This window comes from Megascapheus bottae, chromosome 8 (assembly GCF_031878675.1).
Source record: "Megascapheus bottae isolate mThoBot1 chromosome 8, mThoBot2.hap1, whole genome shotgun sequence".
NCBI classification, from domain to species: Eukaryota; Metazoa; Chordata; class Mammalia; order Rodentia; family Geomyidae; genus Megascapheus; species Megascapheus bottae.
Genome location: NC_143516.1, coordinates 6,937,607 through 6,956,003, shown reverse-complemented (window position 1 = coordinate 6,956,003; position 18,397 = coordinate 6,937,607). Strand labels below are relative to the sequence as shown.

At 40.5% G+C, this 18,397-nt stretch overlaps 1 protein-coding gene and 1 pseudogene across 8 annotated transcripts in view; both read left to right on the top strand.

The window, feature by feature from the left end:
* Positions 1-18,397, top strand: part of Arid1b (AT-rich interaction domain 1B) — a 323,358-nt gene that overhangs the window by 126,154 nt on the left and 178,807 nt on the right. The window lies entirely within an intron of this gene.
* On the top strand, positions 619-3,036 carry LOC150059498 (small ribosomal subunit protein uS5 pseudogene; annotated as a pseudogene).

The following is an 18,397-nucleotide window of genomic DNA, read 5'->3' as shown; positions in this document are numbered from 1 at the left end:
ATCACAATGCAGGATTTTAGAGGTCTCCCTCCTATCTTTTTCTTTTCCCTTATCTAAGTTGTTGTAAAGTAACTGAATGGTCTTGTTTTCCTTTGTTTGGGTCAAGAAATTTTAGCTGAAAATTGTTGCTGTGTGAAAGAAGATTATTGACTCAACAAGCCTTCAATTTTCCGTGAATAACACTCCCACCCCCTAGCTTTGGGAACATGCCGTGCATGCATTCTATTTTAAAATACAGACTGCAATTTAAAACAGGCAGTTTGCTGCCCCACTGAACTTTGTTTAAGCCTGGAGTAAAAGAAAAAGAAAAGCTTTAAGCCACAAAAAAGTGACTAAGCTTTCTCTCTCTTTCTTTTTATAATGTATTTTATTAAAAACAGAAAATGCTTTGGGCACTGTTGTTAAACCCATTCACAAGCCTAAATTTTACCAAACTTTAGACTGGGATGTGTACATCTTCTGACTTTATTTCATTATTGGCATATCATTTCAATATTGTTGAAGGCTGCTCGAATTCATTTGCAGTAGAGCTAGAATGCATCAATTTATGCATATTGTATATGTTCAATGCAGAATATTGATTTCAAATTTAAGTATGCATTTTTAGCAGTTATTTATCGATAGCTACTTTTTGGGAGGGGGGAGGTACTACTTGCATTATGCCTCCATTCCTTTTTGGTTTAGTTATTTTCCAAGTACAATCATGTATATTTGTCCAAGGCTGGCCTCAGAGCACTTATATCCTTCACCATGTACCTCGTGTGTAGCTGAGAACATAGGCATGCATCACCACATGAGCTTATTTGATTGAAATACAGAGTCACTTCTGGTTTCTAAGATGGGTAAACCTGTGACATGCCTTTCTTTCTGCAAAACCTTCATTTTCAGAGTGTTCCAACTAGAACTAGGAAGACTGCCATAGAGAATGACGTCACTGATGAGGCTGAATCTGCTGTTTTAGTGTGGGCAGTCAGAATGCAGAAGAAGAAATTGTGGCCTTAAAGGAAATAGTAAATGGTACTCAGCCTGACTGATATGTCAAATGAGTTGGTACCAAATGCAGGGTGATGTGAAATTAAAACAAGTCCTCTCTGGGCGCAGTGACTGCAATCCTAGCTACTCAGGAGGCTGAGAGCTGAGGATCAAGGTACAAAACCTGCCCAGGCACAAAAGGACCTGAGACTCTTATCTGCAATTAACTTCTAGAAAACAGGAAGTGGGGCTTGGCTCAAGGGTAGGCCGGGAGCCTTGACTGAAGAGCTCAGGGACAGCGCCCAGGCCGAGTTCAAGCCCCATGACCCATTAAAAAAAAAATTCCTCAATAAACTTGGCTTGAATTTTAAAACTTGTAAAAGAAAGCAATTCATCTTTCTTGCTAAAGCTATATTTTAGGTTGTTTTTAAAATAAAATAAAACATTGTCAAAAATAGGCATATACATTGATAAATTGAATAAAGCATCAACAATTGGACTTCTTCCAGGAAAGAAACAAGCTAAATATGACTATGAGCTGAGATCCGAGGGTCTCAGCCTCCTGACTGGCTAGGCACAAAAGTCCATGAGACTCCAGAAAATCAGAAGTAGAGCTGTGTCTCAAGTAGTAGAGCTCTAGCCTTGAGCTGAACCGCTCAGGGACAGTGCCCATGCCCTGAGTTCAAGCCCCACAACCACCACCAACAAGAAGAATGTAGTAACAGATTTTGTATAAACAACCAAGAGAAACATAACCTAACTCTGCCCTGGTGAATGACAGGAGGTCTGTCATAAGAAATGAGTTCAGGCTGCTGCTTCTCCGGGAAGACACTAAATGGAAGACCGGTGCAGTGGGAGGCCCTGGGGCTTCGGGACCCTGAGGGCCCAGGCTTGGGAGGCTGCAGTGGCTTCCCAGGAGGCTTAGGTAGCGGCCTGTGGGGTCGAGGTTGTGGTAGAGGCTGTGGCCATGGGACTCGTGGAGGCAAGGCCAAAGACAAGGAATGGATGGATCCCCATCACCAAACTGTCCCCTTGGTTGGCAGGGACAAAGGATAGATGGCCTCCAAAGACTGGATCTTCATGACCTGAACCAGGTGGCCCCGTTTGGTGACGAGGTGTTGAATTTCATGCCCATGCAGAGGCAGACCCTCGGAACAGAGAGGGTCAAGGCATCTGTGTCCATTGGTGACTACAGTGACCATGTCGGCCTCCTGTGAAGTGCTCCAGGGAGGTTGTTACTGCCATCCGAGGGACCATCCTCCTGGCCAAGCTCTCCATGGTCCCCATGCGGAGAGGCCACTGGGGGGAACAAGACTGGGAAGCCTTGCACTGTCCTCGCACCTCGTGCAAGGTGACAGGCTGCTGTGGCTCTGTGCTGCTGCCTCTCCTCCCCGCCCCCAGAGGCACCCCAGGAAGCTGTGGGTGATGGCTGGTATCCATGACTGCTGCACCTCAGCTAGGGGCTGTACTGCCACCTCGGGAAACTTCACCACGGCACTTTTGATGCCATCGCTAGGACCTACCTGACCTCTGGGAAGAGACCATGTTCACCAAATCTCCTGACCAGGAATTCACTGACCATCTTGTGAACACTCACACCAGAGTCTCCGTGCAGAGGGCCCAAGCTCCAGCTGTGGCTACCACCTAAGATTTTATCTAGGAGTAATAAAGCGAATCAAGCCTGGAGAAAAAAAAAAAAGAAAAGAAAAAGAAAGAAGGAACTAATTTCAGATGCAGGTAGTTGGATTGGGATCCAGCCAGAGCTGCTTCAGTTTCTTTACTTTTAGGGCTGGCATTATACGTGTGCTCTAGTGCAGCTCTTTGCTTGAGTAAAGGCAGCTTGCTGTGTATGCTTTCTTTTGTATACTTTCATTTTTCAATGATTTAGACGATGTTCTTATGCCAGTTCTTTTTTCAGGAACATTTCCTGGTTTAACATCTCTGCTATTGTGCCCTATAATGAAACTTATTTTGTGAGCCTGTCTAGAAATTCAGTACTTTTGCTCCTTGTCTTCTGCTGTCTTTACTTCACCTACATCTGCTGAAAGCATGTGATAGTAGTGATTTGGTACCTGGCCTTGTTAACATACAGTTTGTAGACGGTTTACCCCTTTTAGCAATTTTACCAGATAGACTTGAACCTTAGAGAAATTACTTTGAACTCTCTAGAGTTACCACTTTTCCTCTCATTTCTTTCTTCCTTTTCCCTTCCTTCTTCTTTCTCTTTGCCTTTCTTTTCTCCTACCACTTCCCTTACCCTTGCTCCTTCCTTTCTCCTTCCCTCTAGTGTCATTTGCCTTCAAAAGCCATTTCATATTTAAACCTGGGCAGGTGGTTTTATATGCCCATGTACACATACCTATATACACAGTACATACATGTATGTAGCTATCATGGTTACTCGATAGCTTGGAATGACAAGGGCATGCGACCATGCCCAGTCATGGATTAACATGTGGAGTCTCAGCTCTTGTGCCAGTGTTGGCCTAGGATCTCAATCCCCCAATTTCTGCAAAATGACTCTGGTGATTTGAGTTCACCATTCTGTTTCCACCTCTGGTATCAGTGAGTCGTAAAATCATTTCAGAGCAGACAAAAGTAAAGGCATAGGTAAAAATCTACTTGTCTTATAGCCAAGTCTGTTGTAGATAAACTTAGATGTCTCTGTTTTCAGATTTCTGAGACATAACTAGGTTGGTTATCTAGAAGCATCCAGCAATGACTGAACAAATCTCTGGAAAAGAGAGAAAGCTATAATGATGCATGTTAAACCCTTTCTTTAAAATGAGTTCCATGAGTTGGCACGAGCACGTGTGTGAGTGTGTGTGTGTGTGTGTGTGTGTGTGTGTGTAGGGGAGGGATGGGGCAGGCCTACGTAATCACATTAATATAGGAAATATACCAATTTAGATTCTGCTTTTCTTCATGCCACTTGGAGGGTCGGCATGCTATTTGAAGTCAGGTGGTATGTTTCAGACTCTGCTGTCTTGAAGTTCCTTGCTCTGGTTTTCTAGTGCTACACTTTCAGACACAATGACAGTGACTGAAAAGTTCCTGGGGAAATTATAGAGGAAATGATTATAACTGTACAGGTGAAATAGATGAATGTATTTTTACTTTCTCTAATTTCTTCTTTCTCCTCCCCCCCTCACCCAAGAGATAGCGTCTTAATATGTATAGGCTAAGCTACAACTTGAACCATGTCCATAGCTCTTTTTGCATGGAATAAATAATAGTGCCTATGTTTGCCTCTTCTTGCCTGGACTCTGGTCCTCCCACTTGGCTTCTCTGTGTGATAGGTGTGTGCCCCTGCACTAGGCGGAGATGATGTCTTGGGGAAATCTTTTTTTTTTTTTTTTTGGTCAGGTCTGTCCTTGAACTACAGTCTCTCTATCTAGGTTACATCATCCTTAATCCTTAAGAAGAAGCAAAACGTACTGTTTCTTAAGAAAGGAATATCACTTTGTTCCATTATTTTTGAGGAAATATTTGACAAAGAAACATATAAAATACTCCTGTGAAAATAATGAGTAGAAATGCCAAAATATGTACTTGTTAATATATTGTTAAAAACTTATTTTACATTATTTGTGATGATTACCCAGGGCCTAAATTGGTCCCTGTCACATAAATGAATGATTGATTGGTTTGTTTTTTTTTCTTTTGATAACTTGCTTAACTGCTTTAACTGTCAAAATTATAAATCTAGCAATTGTGTCCAGAGAAGTAGTTTATTGAGCCCATTTTCATTTCATAGTAATTTAAAAAATACTTCCCTTATAAACATGTGTAGCAGAATGAAAATCCATCTAGTAAAGACAGCTAAATTCTGGAGAGTGCTTTTTCACTTACATAAAAAAATATTGTGTGTGTGTGTATGTGTATGTGTATGAAACGTGGGATTTCCCTTCTGTCCATTTTTATGGGTTTACAAGATTAAGTTTCATAATTAACTGGTAAACTGATGGTAGTCTGAATTTACAGTGTACGTACCACAGCAATGACTTAATAGTTACATCTATTCTAGTTAACCATGGCAAGGTTAGTGCTTGTATTTTTCACAACTGTATAAGATTGGAATTCTCTTCTGAAGAAAACATGTCTACCATTAGATCAGCTTACTCACTGGGAGAAAGCATGCCTCCTTGATACTCTCCACTCTACCTCTTTAGAACTGGTTGCTGGAGGAAACTCAGCCTCCAGGTATACTTTGATTGCTGTGCTTTATACTTTGAAAATGGGTTTGGGGCCAGTGACTAGTTGGAATAGAAGTGTACAACTCTTTCCCTGAATAGAAGGGAACCAGGCCTGTCTACAGATCTAAAAAAAAGGGACAGCCATGTCTGTTTCTGCTACTGGAAGGAAACTAGCCATTTTAAAGCCCAGAACCATAAATAAAGAGAATTTATTATGTGCATTGTGCTTATGCTTGTAAGACGAGCTCGGTAAACACATCTCCTTCCATTTGCTTAGTGGATGATCTTATTTCTCATAACTAACATCTGGTAAAAGAAAACCCTACTTAGGAGGTTTGATCGTACTTCCTTGCAGAGACTCTTAGCCCATCACTGCCTGTAACATTTGTTACTTAGTTATGCAAGAGACAGATCTGAGGATCATGTGTGAAGTGAGCCTGGGCAGACAGATCCAAGGCTCTTATCTCTAAACACACAAAAGCCAGAACTAGAGATGTGGCTTAGTGATAAAGCTTGAACTCAGGGCTAAGAGCCAGTGCTCAGGCCCTGAGTTCAAGCTCAAGTATCAGAACAAAAAAAAAATGACAACGGCTCTTAACTTCAACTTTATCCTTTTTTGTCGTGCTTTATAACCTTGAGAAGAATTACTTGCTCTGGACTTTGGAGCACTGTCAACCATAGAACTTTTACTTCAAAGAACTATTCAGTTGTAAAATTGTGAAACAGCTGTCTCCTTGGAAGATTTAAAAGTTATCTGAGTGTTCTGGGATGCCACTGGGTGGCTGGAAAGCACAGCACCTAGGCTCTCCCTTGCGCTCTGCTCAGGTGGCTTCCATTGTGCCCCTTCACTGGCTCCTGCTACTTACAAGAAGGCTTTTTGTCAAATACCGGCATTGCACAAATTCACAAGTCACAGTTACAGACATGGTTTTCAAGTCCCTTGGAACATTTACAACAGATCTCCAGTCACTCTTGATTTGAATGAGAAAAAGGAGTTGGTAAAAACTATTTTTATAGTCTCCTGGGAACGAGGAAAGGAAGGCAGAAGTCTGCAATGTAATTAAAAAAAAAATGGACTCCATTGAGATTCTTTCTTGTTTACTTTTTGTTTTACTCTTGCTGTCTCCTGGTGTGTTTGCCTAATGCAAGTCTTCCCCCAGGAATAGGAGAGTATGTGGTACAGTCCGCCTCATAACCTTCCTGGATATTTTTATAATTTATCATCAGCTGACTGCTGCCTGGGTAGAATATTCTTACCACTCCCTCTGGCTGCTGGAAGTCTGAAATTACATCTTTGTCTTTGAAGTCAGGCACACTGTTAGCGTTGCTATGGTGACAGGGCGGGTAATGGCCTCACAGACAGGAGATTGGTATTTAGCTTTTAAACGCTGCTGTACACAAGGCCTTGATTTTTAGAGTGGTTACTGAACTATCCCCTTTTAGTAAATGTTTAAAAATTACATTTTTACATGGTCTTACTAGATTAATAGTCACGGTTTATTTCATTTTAACTGCAAGGATAAAAGCATTATTCCATTAAATGGGTAGTTTTTTTTTTTCCTTTTGGTTTATGCATTATTAACACAGGCTTTCCTGTTTTGCTTGTAACATTTTATAGGCTTTTTCAAACATGCAGTCAGATTTGCTTTGTTGCTTCTCTGTTTTTTTGGACTTAACTCATTATGTGCATGATCTTAAGTGATTTCAGAGTGACAAAGTTTTAAGGAACTAAGTTTTAAAAATATTTTTAAAACAGCTGGGCGCGGTGGCTCACGCCTGTAATCCTAACTGCCCAGGAGGCTAAGATCTGAGGATCTCAGTTCAAAGCCGGCCCAGACACTAAAGACCTTGAGACTCCTATCTCCAATTAACCTCTAGAGCTCAGGGACAACACCCAGGCCCAGGGGTAGCCTTGAAGAGCTCAGGGACAGCGTCCAAGGCCCAGATTTCAAGCCCTGTGACTGACCAGAACAACAACAATAAAAAAACAACAAACAAAAAATTAAAGCAGTTGGGCATGAGTGATTCCCCCTATAATCTTAGCTATTCAGGAGACTGAGATCAGAGGACTGTGGTTTGAAGCCAAGCGGGGCCAGAAAGTCCATGAGACTCTTAACCTGTAGTAAACCTCCAAAAAGCTGCAAGTAGAGCTGTGGTCGAAGTTATAATGTGCCGCCTTGATTTAAAAAGTCAGGAACTGTGACCAAGTGGGACTCTCCTCCCACCCTCAATGTGTCCTTTAGTTCTAGTTGGTATTCTGAGCCTTCACAAAGTGTTTGAAGTGCTTAGTTCTGGGATACATGGGATACTTTGAACAGGTTGCACTTGATGTAACGGTATGCAATAATCTCTGTTCAATCTCTGCCATGTCAGACTATACATTTATCCATGATCATGCTTGCTTAGATTTGTGATATTTTGTCACTAGAAAAGTGATAAAGTTTTGTGGTTTGTGTAGTATGTTCAAGTCCTTGCCTACCTGAAACATAAATTGCATTCTTAACATCATTTTGAATGCTCCTTCAGAAAATATTTGGGGCCATTTATTTGGGGAATTCATGCTTGTATTCATATGTTATACTATACTACTATTGTAGCAATAATATATATATAATATATGTAATAGTATTTGATATTAAATATTTTATACAGTAATATTAAATATTATAATATTGTATATAGTGATATGTTGCTACTTATTAATATATAACATCTACTATATAATAGCAATATATCATGTTAACATTATTACATATAGTCTCATAATATTTCTAATTATTTTCTTTGATTTCAATTTTCTTTCTTCCTTCTTCATGCCCACAAAATAAATTTATAGCCTTTTATGTGATAGCCTTCAGCCATCATAGCAAGTTTTTACTTTTCTTGAGATTTTTGACTAGTTCCTTTAATGTATAGTGTAGTTTCAAGTCCCCTTTCCTCCTGTCTCCTTCCCTTCTTCCTCCCCACGCCCCTTTCTGCACATGCATGCATGCATGTACACACACACACACACACACACACACACACACAGGGGTCATCCTGCCTCAGCTTCCTCATGGCTATGACTGTGTATGACTGTGATTGTACCGTTCAACTACCTTGGATTACTCTGTGTCAGATGATTGTTCTGCCTCCGCCTCTGATGTAGCGCTGACTCTACTTGGGTGACAGCACTCCAGCTTCCTCTTATTTCAGACTCTCTGGTGCACTTTATTTTGTGTAAGCATGTCCACATATGATGTTGGTAACCAAATAGAATACTTTAAAGGTGTGGTTGGCAGAACCAGCTGCTACCCTTCATTCTGATGTCACTGGAAAGGTGACTGCTCTTAAGATAGACTTCTCGCCCATCCTGTCTCAACTGAACTGCAGTTGTGACATGCAGCTTTTCTAAATGGTCTGTGATTATTAGGGACCTTCACACAGTTGTTGATATTGTGGTTATTGCCACTCTGTTGTGAAATAAATCTAGCACTACTGTACATACCACGCCACTCGTTACTTGTCACCCACAGTGCTTTCTGGAGAGATTTTGTTAGAGGCTAGAAATGCTCTGGGACCTACAATTCTGCTTCTTCCTCCTGGCTGACCACTGCTTTGGGAAGCAAGAGGGCCCCTCAGGGAAAGCTTTGCTACCCCCCGCCCCTCCTTTCCCCTCCTCTTCTTCTTGGATGGCTCTCAGCTCCTTTCATGTGTTCACAGGTGGAAGACATGTACTTTCTGCTTGCAGTTGTAATAAGCTGTGTCTGCCTTGCCCACTTCTCATCTCTTAGAAGCCCGGCTGAGTGGATCCTGGAGTTAGTCATCTTGGAGGCAGAGTACTCACAAGCTTTGGCAATAAGCTTTATAGTTTCAGGGGAAAACTGCATCAGACAACTGCAGGATCATGAAGTGGCAGCTATGAAGGAATCCTGAAGACATGCTCTCTCCTGATCTTAGCCTTTCATGGTTCAGTAGGTGGTGACCGTAGAAGTTGGTGGCCGTGAAAGCTTTTCTAATTGGCCAGCAGTTTCAGCTTGAGTTGAAGATAGATTGGTTTGCACTGAGATTTCCATTAAGTATATTTAGACCCATCTCCCAAAGGAAACACAGGAATGAAATTTGCTAAATCTTGCCCTAATTATAGCTCCTGTGGAGAACCTGTGGAAGTCCCCTTGCTACCTGGAACTGGTTTTCCAGGACCACTGTGGATGACAAAGCCTGCAGATACTCAGCTCTCCTCTATAAAGTGGTACACGATTTTATATAAATCATGTACATGCCACCATGTCTTTGAAATCACCTCTAGATTACTTGTGATGCCTAATTCAATGCAAGTAACTGTTAACATGTATTACTTAGGGAGCCATAAGCAGAAACAAATGTTGGTAAATGTATAGTGTGGAAACGTGTTGTTGTTGTTTCTGCAAAAATTTTGTGCATGGCTGGTTGAATTCTTGGGTTTATAGCTCTTGGATACAGAAGCTGACTTTTAAGGCATTTTTGGCTATTCTAGGTTACCACTCTTCATTACAACTTTTTCTCTGGTTTCTAGTGTACTCATCTAATTTCTTATTTTTTTGCTGGTTTTCTTTCAGAATTGTCTTTGAAGAGTTTATAGTTTTTCTTTTTCTTTTCCTGTTTTCTTTTTCTTTTTTTTGGTAGGTTATGGGGCTTGAACTTGGCCTGGGCATTGTTCCTGAGCTCTTCAGCTCAAGGCTACCGTCCACTTCCCATTTTCTAGAGGTTATTGGAGATAAGAATCTCAGATTCTTTTGTGCCTGGACTGGTTTTGAACCTTGATCCTCAGATCTCAGTCTCCTGAGTAGCTAGGATTAACTGGCACTAGAGCCACAGTGTCCATCTACTTTTTATTTTAGCATAGAACTTTCTCTGCATTCCAAACTAATGTGGTGGTTTTTGAAATTGTTACTATTTTTGTTTGAACTTACTGGGGTTTGAACTTAGGATTTGTATTTGCTAGACAGGCGCTCTACCACTTTAGTGGCTGCATTAACTCTTTATATGTTGCTTTTTTTTTTTTTTTGACATAAAGTCTGAAAGATAGGCTCTAAGCTGGTATGTTGGGCTGTTGAATAAGCACTCCTAGAGCACCTGTTGTATTTAGCCAGTGAGCGTTCTGCCAGGTAGCAGGCCTTTGTTTAGATCCTTTTCACTGCACACAGAGGACTGATGGGCCCCACCGCTGCAGTTTGGAACGTGAAGGGCTTCTGCCCCAGTGAGTGGGTGATGGGGGTGGTGTGCTATTCTTTAGGAGTGAGCCCACTGTGCTCCTGTCCTGCCAACTGGTAGATGGCCCCAGCCTGTCTCCTGGTCTTATTGGGGGCAACAGGTGCAACCTGGTCTTTCCCTGGTCTTGGTCTGCCTTTACTTGAGTGATTGCTTGATAGAAGGTTGGTGGCCAGGGTATTACTTCGGAATATTGGAAGATTAGGCAATATCACTGTGTGTGGCTGGTGTCTCCTGCTGCCTGTGAAAGTGATTCATAGGGAAAGTTTTGTGGATCATTGTCGAGGTGGAGGTAGATGGGCACACAATGCAAAGTAACACCTGTGATCTTATTTATGACTTGTGGTTTTTTTTTGCTGAGAAAGGTAGAATCATCTTAGTGTTATTATAAAGATGATGTACAGAGGGGTTACTGTTCCATAAGTCAGGTAGTGGGCTTATTTCTTTTCGGACAATATGGAATATAACTTTCAAATTAAAAAAATCCATATTCTGTGCATTCCACAGAGTGAAAACTTCATTTGGGCAGGGGACAAATTGCCATTTCTTTCTTTTTTTTTTTCTCTCTTTATTTTTTTTTATTGTAATTAGTAAAAGGGTTACATGATATTTGCCAGATAGAAGGTGCATTAATTCACATACATTGATACCCTTTCACATGTCTTGGTACCCATTACCCTCCCCCCCACACCCCCCACCCTTCTTGGTTTTCCCCCCTTCCCTATCAAATTTCAAATAACCAAATACAAATAAATTCAATATATCAGATAACAAAGTGGGATACTATAACAATATGAGATAACCAAGGGACAGCACAACAGAAATTACCAAGATCCAGAATATCATGAGGGAATACTTCTCAAACCTTTACGCCAACAAATTTGAGAATCTAGATGAAATGGATGAATTCCTAGCCAATATTAACATACCCACACTGAACCAAGAAGAACTAACCCAACTCAACAGACCTATTTCAAGCTCTGAAATAGAAATGGCAATTAGAGAACTTCCACCTAAGAAAAGCCCAGGGCCAGATGGATTCACAGCTGAATTCTATAAGGTCTTCAAAGTAGAGCTCACACCAATACTCCTCAAGCTCTTCAACGAAATTGAAAATGAAGGTTCTTTACCAAACTCATTCTATGAAGCCAGTATAACCCTCATCTCCAAACCAGACAGATTCATCAAAGAAAGAGAACTATAGACCTATTTCTTTGATGAACATCGATGCAAAACTTCTCAACAAAATACTGGCCAACCGTCTACAACAACTCATCAAAAAAATTATACACTATGATCAAACTGAATTCATCACAGGGAGGCAAAGCTGGTTCAACATACGAAAATCAATTCATATAATTCAACACATCAACAGGAGCAAGGACAAAAATCACATGATTGTCTCAATAGATGCGGAAAAGGCATCTGACAAGATCCAACACCCCTTTATGTTAAAAGCTCTGGAGAAACTAGGAATCCATGGAACATTCCTCAATGTAATAAAGGCTGTGTATGAGAAACCCACTGCTAGTATTACACTTAATGGTGAAAATCTAAAGCCATTCCCTCTAAAATTAGGAACGAGACAAGGATGCCCACTCTCTCCACTACTCTTTAACATAGTACTAGAATTCCTAGCCAGTGCAATAAGGCAAGAAGCAAGCATAAAGGGGATCCAAGTAGGGAAAGAGGAAATAAAACTATCCCTCTTTGCAGATGACATGATTCTGTATTTAAAGAATCCTATAGACTCTACCCCCAAGCTCCTTGAGCTGATTCAAAACTTTGGAAGAGTAGCAGGCTATAAAATCAACCCTCAAAAATCAACTGCCTTCCTTTATGCCAACAGTGAGAGGAACGAGGCAATAATCAGGAAAGAAACTCCTTTCACAATAGCCTCAAAGAAAATAAAGTACCTAGGAATTAGCTTAACTAAGAATGTAAAGGACCTTTTTGACGAAAACTTTAAAACCCTAAAAAAGGAAATTAAAGCAGAACTAAGGAAATGGAAAAACCTCCCATGCTCCTGGATTGGAAGAATCAACAATGTGAAAATGACAATCTTGCCAAGGGCTATCTACAAATTCAACGCAATACCTATCAATATCCCAATGGCATTCTTTAAAGAAATAGAAGAGGCAATTCAAAATTTCATATGGAATAATAAAAGACCCCGTATAGCAAAAACACTTCTTAGCAGAAAGAACAGCGCTGGAGGAATTTCAATTCCAACCTTTAGACTCTATTACAGAGCTATAATTCTCAGAATAGCTTGGTACTGGCACAGGAACAGGCCTGAAGACCAATGGAATAGAACTGAGGACCCAGATATTAAACCACAGACCTATGGCCACCTAATCTTTGACAAGGGAGCCAAAAAAATAGAATGGAAGAAAGACAGCCTCTTCAACAAGTTGTGCTGGCAGAACTGGTTAAGCACCTGCAGAAAATTAAAGTTGGATCCTTTTTTGTCACCCTGCACTAGAATTAACTCCAAATGGATCAAAGACCTGGAGGTAAAAGCTGACACACTGAAAACTTTACAGGAAGGAATAGGAGATAGACTAGGCCTCCTTGGCACAGGTAGAAACTTTCTTAATAAGGACCAAGAATCACAACAAATCAGAAAAAGGCTGGATAAGTGGGACTGCATTAAACTGCGGAGCTTTTGTATGGCAAAGGACATAGCTAGTAAATTAATTAGGAAGCCTGCAGAGTGGGAGAAGATCTTCACCAACCAAACAACGGACAAAGGCCTCATATCTAAAATATATCAACAACTCAAAAAATTGAATCATTCCAAAACTATTCTCCAAAGTAACAACCATCCCATTAAAAAATGGGCCAAAGGGGCTGGGAGTTTGGCCTAGTGGTTAAAGTGCTTGCCTAGCATGCATGAAGACCCGGGTTCGATTCCTTGGTACCACATACATAGAAAAAAGCCGGAAGTGGTGCTGAGGCTCAAGTGGTAGAGCTGTAGCCTTGAGAAAGTCCAAGGACAGTGCTCAGGCCCTGAGCTCAAGCCCAGGACTGGCCAAAAAAAAAAAAAAAAAAAAAAAAAAATTGGCCAAAGACTTAAAGAGAGTCTTCTCTGAAGAAGAAACAAAAATGGCCTATAGACACATGAAGAAATGCTCAACATCTCTGGTCATAAAAGAAATGCAAATCAAAACAACTCTAAGATTCCACCTCACTCCAGTTAGAATGGCCAGGATCAGGAAAACGAATAATAACAGATGCTGGAGGGGATGTGGCCAGGAGGGATCACTATTACACTGTTGGTGGGAGTGCAAACTCGTTCAACCACTATGGAAAGAAGTGTGGCAGTGCCTCAAAAGACTAAACATAGAGCTTCCCTATGACCCCAGCAATTCCACTACTTGGCATTTACCCAACCATCCAGAAACTAGGGCATACTAAATTCACTAGCACAACAATGTTCATTGCAGCACTATTCACCATAGCAAAGATATGGAACCAACCTAGATGTCCCTCAGTTGATGAGTGGATCAACAAGTTGTGGTATTTGTACACAATGGACTTCTGTGCTGCTGTCAAAAAGAATGACCGCCCCATTTGTTAGGAAATGGAAAGACTTAGAAAAAATCATATTAAGTGAAGTAAGCCAGACTCAAAGGAACTTAGGCTCAATGGTTTCCCTCATTCGTCATAATCAGTAGGAACCTTGGGCTCTACTAGCAGAGGTTTACAATAGGGCAAAACCTTGATACATAAGGCCATATAATATGAAGCTAATTGAAAGGACTGCCATTTATTTCTTATGAAAAACAATTCACTTTCATTTTATCACAAACTTTATTTTTACTGGCATAGACTTTCTTGTTTTTGTTTTGCCAATGCAGGGTTTTGAACTCAGGGCCTTTTGCTTGCTAGGCAGTCACTCTACAACTGTAGCTATGCCTCCAGCCCTTTTAGCTTTATTTTTGAGATAGTCTGACTTTTATGCCTATGATCCTCCTGTGTATTCTTCCTGTGTAACTAGAATGGCAGGCTCATGCCCGCATGCCCAAACTTTTTTCTCAGGCTAGCCTCAACCATTACCTTCACAGACTCTCCCTCCCAAGTATGTGGGATTACAGGCATGTGTCACCACACCTAGGTGGCCTTTTTGTTGTTTTTGTTGTTGTTGTTGTTGGTTATGAGGCTTGAACTCAGGGCCTGGGCACTGTCCCAGAGCATTTTTGTTCAAGCTGGCACTCTATCACTTGAACCACTACACCACTTCCAGCTTTTATGAATAGTTTGTTGGAGAAAGGAGTCTCACAATTAATTGCCCAAACTAGCTTTGAACCTTAAACCTCAGATCCCAGCATCCTGAGTAGCTAGGATTACAGTTGTGAGCCATAGGTATCCTGCTTTGATGCATTCTTTCATTTGTTAAGGAACTTTGATTTTAGATTAATAATAAAAAATATTTACTTAGTGATAAAAATTTTCTCTTTAAAAATAAAATGGGGGACAGGCTGGGAGCATTGCCTAGTGGTAGAGTGCTTGCCTTGCATGCATGAAAGCCCTTGTGTTTGATTCCTTGGTACCGCATGCTCAGAAAAAGCCCGAAGTGGTGCTGTGGCTCAAGTGGCAGAGCGCTAGCCTTGAGCGCAAAGTGTCCTAGGACAGTGCCCAGGTCCCGAGTCCAAGCCCCAGGACTGGCAAAAAAATAAAAATAAAATAGTGCTCATTTAGCATGCACGAAGCCTTGGGTTCGATACCTCAGTACCACATGTACACACAAAAGCTGGAAGTGATGCTGTGGCTCAAGTGGTAGAGTGTTAGCCTTGAGCAAAAAACTGTGTCTGAGGACAGTGCCCAGGCCCTGAGGCCTCGGGATTGCCTGCCCTCCCCCCCCCAAAAAAGAGAAAAGAGTAAAAATAAGATAGCTTCATTGGTTATTATAACCATGTAGTTAATATTTACTCTAAATTTAAGATGACTATTTCCTGTATTACTTTTTTTTTTCTCCTTCTGAGGGCATATTAAGCCAAAGGTACTGATTTAATGAATTACTTTGGATTATATATACTCTCTTTTCAAACATAGTTTTATGCTATGTTTTAAATGACTGCATAGCACCTGTATAGAGTAAACCTAGGAATACTCTTTGGCTAGATGTTTTGCCTTTCCAGTTATTTTATTTTGTCCTCATAATTGGCACTCGTATCACACATTCCAAATGGTATTCACGAAGAATGGTCAAGTGCACACCAAGAGTTTGTTCATCTGTTTATAAACCAGTAAGGCACCTTGAACAAAACAGCTTCTCTCTAAGCATATTTATTTGAAGTTCTCCTTGTTTGTAGGAATTCTATAGTGTTATGTTGCAGATCAAAGTCTCTATGTGCTTATAATGTAAGGGTCTCATCGGGAGGATGTGTGTCACTCCAGCATGTGATGTGTGTGGTTGGAGTTTGAGTTCTTGAACCCCTTTTCTGTTTCTTTTGGCTTAAGTGTTAGATGTGTGCTTGCCAATAAGGGCAGGAAATAGCAAAGCAGGGGAAATTCTCCTCCCCCTCTTCTGTTTCTGGTTCAGAGGCTTGGTGGCTTTCAGAAGCAGCCACAAAGACTGTTCTGCCCCCTGGTCTGTGGTTGTCCAGTGCTGTAATATTAACTCATCTTGACTTTTGGCGTCTGCCCATCATGAGCTGTTGGAGCTGTTGGAGCTCCGGTCCTGGTGACAGCAGTGGTGTGTGACTTGAATGGATGAAACACCAACAAACAGCAAGGCAGCTCTTCTACACTCCCTTCCACACCCACAAAGGCACTGGAAGCCTAAAGTTCTAATTTCTTCTTAAATCAGGGGAAGGAATTAAATAGTATTATCTGATAGATTTGTGGTTTTAAGTTCTTGTTAGGTAGTGTAATTTTATAGACACTGTAAATTAAAATAGTAAATTTCTGTTATTGACATAAAACAAAGAAGATACATTTTAAAACTACCTTTTTGGGGGAGGCGACGCAACTTAACCTCAGTTGATATATAGCTTCTCTTAGCTGAGAACATTTAGTTTTCGTAAGTATTTTTGGAAGATTTACTAAGGTATATTGCAGTGGTGCATAGTGGTCTGTAAATGTTTTGCTTATTTAGGAAGACTCATTGTTTGGTTCTTTTGTATTCGTTATAGCTTATAGTAAGTGAAGAACATATAAACAATCCAAATCGCCATGTAGATGAGTTGCTAAATGAATAGTAATGAGCTCAGGAGGACACCAGCCTCCCATCTCAAAGCTGCCTGGTGATTTCTGTGTTGTGAAAGGTTAGCATTTCAATTGCAGGACTTAATTACTTTTCAAATGAATATTTCATAACAGTTTTTTTTTCCTTGTATACACAGCTAAATCCATAGTCTGTTTCTCATGTGGGAGACACGAGGCAGCTGGGACTAAGAGTTTTTATTTTTATTTTTTAAACTCAATTTTTTTTTTTAAAGATTCAAAGTAATAATTTGGCGGTGCTTTTTCTGTTGTTACTTTGTCAATTCTGACTTCCTAAGTTTTAGCCTGCTTGCACACCCTTCCCCACAGGCCACGCACACTCGCACACACACACACACACACCCACACACACACCCACACGTGCAGGTGCACACACATGCGCTTCTTCCACTCCCATAATACATGCAGTTCTGTTGTGCCTGGGTCCTCCCCATCTGAGCCATGTGAAACGTGGTATCACTTAGAAAGGGCTGCTTTCCTAGTTTATCATAGATAAACCCAGTCTGCATGTGCAGGCATTAGTTGTAGAAAGCATAGATTAAATTTATATTAAGTTTGGGGAAAAAATAGAGAGGAAATTATTGTAATTGAAATAAATAGTGATGTCTTTTCTAGCCCTTTTATATTAAGAGTTTTGGAACTTAATATAGAATTGTTGCTACATAATTGTTAAGGACTACAGTTACGAAAATCATTTTTTAAATATTTTAGCATGATTAACCGGAAGCTATATTGAAATGTACATTTGAAATTTACTGTAGAAAATCAAAAATTAATATTCACCTTGAAGTTGTGATAATTTTGTCTTTAAGGTAAAGGCAGTATGCACTTGTTTTCCTTACCAGGATGTATCCTTTGAATAGTTACATTATTTGCCTCTGTTTACTTACTATTGATCCAATACCAGCGCAAACACACAAGGTTGGGCTCAGCATGGACCACCGCTTTGTAATGTCCTCTCCAAGGTGGAGTTTAGGATCTGCTTCTCATTGTCTTCATACTGCTATGTATCCTTCAGCAGACAGACCCATAGCACGGCAAAGAGGTTATAGTTCATCATTTCTTAATTTGAAGTTCCCATCAAGATTTTAGAGTAGGCAGATAATACTTTAGCGTGGCATAAAAAGATATACTTCAAAATCTTACTTTCTTATTTTGTTAGGATAAATAAATTTATATTGTCTATTAATAACGTGGTCCATGAAATAAAAATTGTTTTTGTTCTTTGTCATTGTTGATAATGGTTTCTTTATTTTTGGTTGCCCTTTGTAGAAAAATTCAATTGTCGTTGAATATGTATAAGCCTAGTGTTTTTGAGGAATTTTAATGGTCCTAGTACCATTATCCTTCAAAAGCCATCTCCTCTAAACCTTGGAAGATGGTTTTTTACATATATGTACACATATGCAGACATACGTATATCTGTACACACTCTATTTAGGTGAGGATATTCACTGGACGAAGGCAGGAATCACCATAGGAACCTATGTTTAAAATAGTTTGATCATTTCCTTGAAATGTTCCTTAAAACATAGACTTGCAATTGAAAAGATACTGAACGAACCTCCTTTTGAGGAGCTCTGCTAATTTGGAAAGTTAATTCACAAGGCCTCTGACAGACAGGTGCCCCCTTCTACCACGCTGCTGCCAGTCCACGCGTTGGGCTCGTCTAGGCTGCTGCCCATTTCCTGGGGATTGTTGTTGTTTGTTTTAGTGATGCTGTTCAGAGATTGAAGCAGGCCACTGTCGGTGCCATGTCCTCAAGCATG